The sequence below is a fragment of the Elephantulus edwardii genome, unplaced genomic scaffold (genome assembly GCF_000299155.1).
Source record: "Elephantulus edwardii isolate Elephantulus edwardi_28Jun2011 unplaced genomic scaffold, EleEdw1.0 scaffold00026, whole genome shotgun sequence".
Lineage (NCBI taxonomy): Eukaryota > Metazoa > Chordata > Mammalia > Macroscelidea > Macroscelididae > Elephantulus > Elephantulus edwardii.
In genome coordinates this window covers 19,341,746-19,348,514 of record NW_006399776.1, presented here as the reverse complement: position 1 = coordinate 19,348,514, position 6,769 = coordinate 19,341,746, and positions in this window count along the sequence as shown.

Genomic DNA, 6,769 nt, shown 5'->3' with positions numbered 1-6,769 from the left:
ATGTCAATTGGTATACCATCTATTCCTGGAGCCTTATTTTTTGCCATTTCCTTCAAAGCAGCCTGAACTTCTTCTTTCATCACCATAGACTCTTGCTCATATGTTGTTTCACATGTTGATGGGTATACATTGTAAAATGGTACAACCATTCTGGAAGGTTGTTTGGCGCTTCCTCAAAAAGGTGAAAATAGAAATCCCATGTGACTCAGTGTTCAACTACCTGTAATATACCCTAAGAAAATGAGAACTGAGGCACAAACAGAAACTTGTACACCAATGTTCATAACAGCAATATTCACCATCATAACAACATGGAAACAGCCCTGATGTGCAACCACAAATGACTGAATTGAGAAATTATATTCACACAATGGAATACTATAAAGCATGCAGGAGCAATGTTTTTGTAAATTATTCCCTAACTTGGGAGAGACTGGAAAGCATTATGCTAAGTGAACTAACTCAGTCCCACAAGGACAAATTTTACCTAAAACTGTTATTGTAGAATGAGTATAAGGATCCAGGGGGTGGGGGAGGGTGGAAGCAGAGGACTTAGGATGTACAGGGGGAGGAGGGATTAATCATGGGGTTGTACAATTTGATGGGTGGAGGGGTGAAGGAAATTGGAAGAATCGGTTCTGGAAAACAATGTATTCTAATTTTGTAAATAAATTAGTACAATAATAGTTAAGAAAATTTAAAAAATTTGCATTAAAATTATTGACAAAATAGGTATTAGTGAAATGAGATGGATTGGCATTGGACATTTTTAATCAGATGATCATATGATCTACTATGCTGGAGATGAAAAGGTGAGAAAAAAATGGGGTTGTTTTCATAGTTTAAAAAGTCATTTCTAGATCCATATTGAAATACAATATTGTGAGTGACAAGATAATATTCATACGCATACAAGGAAGACCTGTTAATATCACTATCATTCAAATATATGCACCAACAATCAGAGCCAAAGAGGAGGAAATAGATGATTTCTACCAAATTTTGCAGTCAGAAATTGATTGAACATGCAACCAAGATGCTCACCATGTTGTGACAAGAAATCTGGAGGACAACAACTACCTGGCCAACTGACTGGAGGAGATCCATATATATTCTATATATTCCCATTCCAAAGAAAGGTGACCCAACAGAGTTTGGAAATTATCATACAATATTGTTTATATCACATGCAAGCAAAATTCTGCTGAAGATTATCCAGAAACTACTGGAACAGCCCATTGACAGACCAGAAATACAAGCTCGGTTTAGAAGAGGTAGTGACACTAGAAACATAATCGTCAATGTCAGATGGATGTTGGCAGAAGGCAAAGAATACGAGAAGGATACCTATTTGTGTTTCATTGACAATGTAAAGGTATTTGACTGTGTGGATCACAACAAATTGTGAATAACCTTGAGGAGAATGGGAATCCCAGAATACTTGACTGTACTTATACGAAACCTTGGATCAGGAAGCAGTCCTCAAACAGAGCAGGGAAACACTGAATGGTTCAAAATCAGGAAAGGAGTGTGTCAAGGATGTGTCCTGTCTCCATACCTTTTCAGTCGATATGCAGAAGAGATAATCCAGGAGGCTAGGCTGTAAGAGGAGGGATGTGGCATCAGGACTGGAGGAAGACTAACCAATAACCTATGTTATACAGTTGACACAACCTTGCTTGCTGAAACTGAGGAGGACCTGAAGCACTTGCTGCAGAAGGTCAAGGACTGTAGTCTTCAATATAGATTAAAGTGCAACATCAAGAAGACAAAGATTCTTACCACTGTGTAGTTGGCAGTACCGTGACGGAGGCAGAAGAGATTGAGTTTGTTAACAGTTACAGCTTGCTCGGCTCCACAATTGACACTCTTGGCACCAGTGGTGAGGAATCTGCAGTCAGAAACTTTCTAGAGTACTGAGAAGCAACGAAGTGAGTCTAGAGCCTAAAGTGTGCCTGATCCAGGCCAGGGTCTTTACAATTACTTGCTATGCTTCAGAGAGCTGGACAATGACTAAGGATAACAGAAGAAGAATTGATGTCTTTAAGTTATGGTGCTGGAAAAGAGTCTTTAACATACCATGGACTGTCAAGAAAACAAATAGATCTGTCTTGGAAGGGGTGAAACCAAATTTCTTCCCGGAGGCTAGTATTTTGAAGCTTGTCTCACATACTTTAGGCACGTGGTCAGGAGGGACCAATCCTTGGAGAAGGACATCATACTTGGAAGGGTGGAGGGACAGTGCAGGGGAGGAAGACCCTGGATGAGAGGGACTGATACAGTAACTAGGGCAAAGGGGTTGATGTATCGGAATAGTGAGTCTTGCTCAAGACAAGACAGGATTCAGAGCTATTGTACATAGGGTCGTTATGAGTTGCAGGTGACTCAGCAGCACATAATAACTTAGGAGTATAAAATTTGTCAATTTGTTGTACTGGGGTGAGTGACTTAACTTCTGTTGTTGTATGCCATCGAGTCACCTGCGATTCATAGTGATCCTACATGTACATTAGCTCTGAAACCTATCCTATCCTGTGCCAATCTTATTGTTTCCAACAGATCTAATTCTATTGCTCCAGTCACTTAGTCAATCTGTCTCATCCAGGGTCTTCCTCTCCTGCGCTGTCTTTCCACTCTTCCAAGCATGATGCTTTTCTCCAAGGACTGGTCCCTCCTGGCCACATGCCCAAAATATGTGAAACAGAGACTCAAAATTCTTGCCTCCAGGAAGCAGCCTGGTTTCACCCTCTCGGGACAGATCTATTTGTTCTCCTGGCAGTCAAAAGCATGTTCAACACTCTTTCCCAGCACCAAACTCAAAGGCATTAATCCTTCTTCTGTTATCGTTAGTTGTTTCCAAGTTTCTGAAGCATAGCAAATAATTGCTAAGACTATGGCCTGCATCAGGTGCACCTTAGTCTCCAGACTGACGTCATTGCTCTTCAGTACTCTGAAGAGGTTCCCAGTGCAATTCGTCTTTTGATTTTCTGGCTGCTGGTACCAAGATTGTTGATTGTGGAGCCAAGCAACCCAAAGCTGCTAACAATTTCAATCTTTTTACCATCTATCATAATGCTCCCATTTGGCCCAGTGGTGAGAATCTTTGTTTTCTTGATTTTGAGCTTCAATCTATATTGAAGGCTGCAGTCCTTGACTTTCTGCAGCAAATACTTCAGGTCCTCCTCAGTTTCAGCATACAGGGTTGTGTCATCTTCATAGCGCAGGGTGTTGATGAATCTTGTGATCCACACAGTCAAATGCCTCTGCATAGTCAATGAAATACAGATAGACATTCCTCTGTTACTCTCTGCTTTCAGCCAAGATCCATCTAACATTAGCTATAATATCCCTAGTACTGTTCTAGTTATTTTTGGGTTATTTTCAGCAGAATCTTGCTTGCATGTGATATTAATGCTATTGTTCGATAATTTCTGCAAATGCTTGAAAATACTGTGGCCTGAATCAGGTGCACCACGTGAATAAGAAGACAGTGGGATAGCATATACAAAAGACTGAAAGGAAGCAATTGCCTTCTGAGGATCCTATGTCAGCAAAGATGCCCACAAATATAAAGGAGAAATTAGATTATTTGCAGAAAACCAAAAAGTGAAGGAATTAATGAAAAATAACCCTATCAGAAATAGTAAGAGAAGTTCTTAACACAGAGACAGCAAAGGAAAGGGGATAGACTAAAGTAAACAACAACAGAAAAAGAAATTTTTGACATTTCTAAAGTTGAATGAACTGAAAAACCAACTCAAACCTCATATTGCAATTATGAGCAAAATCTTGAAAGATTCAGAAGCATCAAAAAAAGATGAACAGAATACATAGACTGACTCTATCAAAAAGAATTGATGGACACTGAAAAGATTCGGGAGATATCACAAGTGCCTATGGAATAAAGGAAGACTTTCAGTCTGCACTGGAAGCACTCGCCAAAAATAAGGCCCCTGCACACCCATGTTTATCGTGGCTTTGTTCACAATAGCAAGGAGTTGCAAACAACCTCAGTGCCTATCAACAAACAAATGGATAGAGAAGCTGTGGTATATTCACACAATGGAATACTAAGCTGCATTGAAAAACATGGAACTCATGAAATATTATTCAAAATGGGTGACCCTGGAGGATATTATGCTGAGTGAAATATATCAGTCACAAAAGGACAAAAACTGTATAGTGCCACTGTTGTAAAACAGGACTGACATCAGGGTTGGGGGGAGACTGAGAAAGATGGTATAAATAATGTGTGCTGCATTGAAATAGATGAGGGAGAAAACTGCTTGCTTAAAAGGGATATGTAATTAGGTATTATTGTCATGACAGGAGTCCAAAATTAAGGCTGCATAGTGGAGTGGACCTGGGGGCAAGGAATTGTAAAACAATGAAATAATTTTTCTTTTACTTTTCAAAGAGAAGAGTGTACTGGGGGGAAGGAAGGGCAGGGAGAAAAGTGCAACAATGAATGAATGAATGCAAATCTAAAGTCTCTGTAAATTTTCATTAAAATTAATAATAAAAATATAGAAAAGAAAAAAATTTAAAAAGGTGTTTTAAAAAAATGTAAGGCCCCAGACATTTATGGAATACCAATTGACATATTTCAAATAACTGATGCAGCTCTGGTTGTGCTCACCAGTCTATGCCAGGAAATTTGGAGGAAGCTGAATTTGGAGCCAACTGAGTAAAAGATATTCATATTTTGTTCCCATTTCCAAGAACCATGATCCAACAATATGTGGAAATTATTAAGCCTTATCATTACTATCACATGTAAGCAAAATATTGCTGAAGATTATCCAAAAACCACTAGGACATTATATGGACTGAGAACTGTTAGAAGTTCAAGCTAGGCTTAGAAGAGGCTACCGCACCAGGGATACAATGCCAGATGGATCCTGACTGAAAGCAGAGAATACCAGAAGAATGTCTGCTTGTGTTTTATTGACTATGCAAAAATATTTGACTGAGTGGACTATAACAAACTGTGGCTAACATTGAGAAGAATGGGAATCACATTATGTTCAGGCAAGAAGCTATAGTGAGAAAAGAGCAAGTCAATATTACATGGTTTAAAATTAGGAAAGGTGTGTGTCACATCTATTCAATCTATATGCTGAGCAAATTATTTGAGAAGCTGCACTCTATGAAGAATTTGCCACCAGGATTGAAGGAAGACACATCAATAACCTGGGTTAATCAAATGACACAACCTTGCTTGCTGAAAATGAGAAAGACTTTAAACACTTGCTGCAGAAGATCAAAGACTACAACCTTCAATATGGATTGCAATCCAACATCAAGAAGACAAAAATAAAAAAAAATAAAAAAAGGAAGACAAAAATCCTCAACACTGGACCAATAAATAACAGCATGAGAGATGAGATGGAGAAAAGGTTGAAATTGTCAACAACTTCATCTTACTTGGGTCGACAATTAACTTCCTTGGTATCAGCAGTCAGGAGATCAGGAGACATACCGCATTGGGAAAGCAGGATGTCAGGGAACTAACTGTTCAAATTACTGAGGAGCAATAATGTCAATTTGAAGACGTGTGTTAATTCAGGCCATGGTCTTTTCAATTACTTGCTATCTGTCTGAGAGCTGGACAATGAATATGGATGACAGAAGAATTGGTGCCTTTGAGCTGTGGGGGTGAAGAGCACTGAACATCCTATGGACTGCCAAAAGCTGATTTGGAAAAAGTGCAACAAGAGTGTTCTTTGTATATAAGTATGGCGACCCTTTGTCTCACGTACATTAACGTGGGTGAATAACTCTTGCCAAGAGGCAGTGTGACTTCATGAGAAGGTGACTCTGTAGGAGCCCAGTATCCCTTGACATCCATTCAACATGCAATAGACCCATTAGCTGTACACTGATAAATCTGATTATGACATTTTAGATATATCCTCAGGACAATACCATAAAATCAGGGATTAGGATAGTTTTACTAACGATAGAGAGTGAACAAATAGGCAGAGAGTATTTTGTTTTGTTTAGTTAATAAGGAAACAGTGGCCAAATAGCAAGAAACTGCACTGCAATCTCGAAGGCACAAGGTTCAAGGCCACCAGCTACTCCGCAGAAGATAGATGGGCAATCTCCTCCTGTATGATTAACTGCCTCTGCTATGGGTCTGTTCTACTTTGACTGTACGGTACAAAAAAACAATAATGAAACAATTCCTTTTAGTTAGCTAAATTCTGTTTCAAAGCCACTCAGTGTTTATCCACTCAGCAGGTTGGTTAGGAGGAGCACTGCTCTAAAGACACATTCTAACTTGAATGGACAGAAACTCTTTATAATAGATCCTGTTGCCTTGCATAAATTACCAATATTGAGGTCACAAAGGACAGGCGTTTACAGTGAAGGGATGACAATTATTTAGAATAAAATAAAGTAGGCCTATCTACACAAGTTGTTGTTGTTGTTATGGGCCGTCGAGTCGCCTGCGACTCATAGCGACCCTATGTACAACAGCCTTAAACTCCTCTCTGTCCTGTGCCAATTGCACTGTCTCTGACACTCCCATCCCAATTATCCCTGTCACTGAATCAATCCACCTCATAGAATGCCTTCCTCTCCTGCACTGTCCCTCCACCCTCCCAAGCATGATGTCCCTCTCCAAGGACCGGTCTCTCCTCACAACATGTCCAAAGTAAGTTAGACGGAACCTCAGAATCCTTGCCTCCAAGGAGCCTCCCGGTTTAACCCTTTCCAGGACAAATGTGTTTGTTTTCCTAGCAGTCCATGGTATTCTCAA